This window comes from Clytia hemisphaerica, unplaced genomic scaffold (assembly GCF_902728285.1).
Source record: "Clytia hemisphaerica strain Z4C2 unplaced genomic scaffold, Clytia hemisphaerica genome assembly, whole genome shotgun sequence".
NCBI classification, from domain to species: Eukaryota; Metazoa; Cnidaria; class Hydrozoa; order Leptothecata; family Clytiidae; genus Clytia; species Clytia hemisphaerica.
In genome coordinates, this window is record NW_027103556.1 from 262,495 (window position 1) to 263,122 (window position 628).

A 628-nucleotide genomic window follows, 5' to 3' on the forward strand; every position below is an offset into this window, starting at 1 on the left:
TATTAATGTCCAATGATAGCTAGAGATCCTTATTGTTGAAATTTTCTTTCTGTTTAGCTCGGATGTTTGGTAGTCCTGACAAGTCATTTTTTTAATTGTTTATATTTATCATTTTTATTCTTCTTGTGTTTCTTTGCACAATTAAGAGTGCTCAATACATAAGTAGAGCTTGATACATAAAGATTAAGAAACGTTTGAAATACAACGTTTCTTAATCTCTATGTATCATTTTTATTCAATGTACATACTTTTAAAAATATTTTCTCCTAGGTATTTATATAAGACTTTACAATAAAATACTTTCTATTTCTCAATCACAATTTCACACATTTTTCCTGTTTTATTGATTTTCTTGCGTCAATATTGCATCTCAAAACTCATTTTTGGTTAGCTTTGCAGCTAGTTTTACCTTAGTTTTTTTCATTAAATTACACTATTTTCTATCACTTTTTATTGATATCATGATAATGTATGAACACGTATGATAAGCAGATATTCAATGGGTAAAAGTTGGTTACTGTATTGAGATTTATTAACCTGAAGTGATGTACGAAAACCTATTGAATATTATGTTTTATTATATACCTAGAGGCAAAAACAAAACATTAATTATGTCAATAGTCAAACG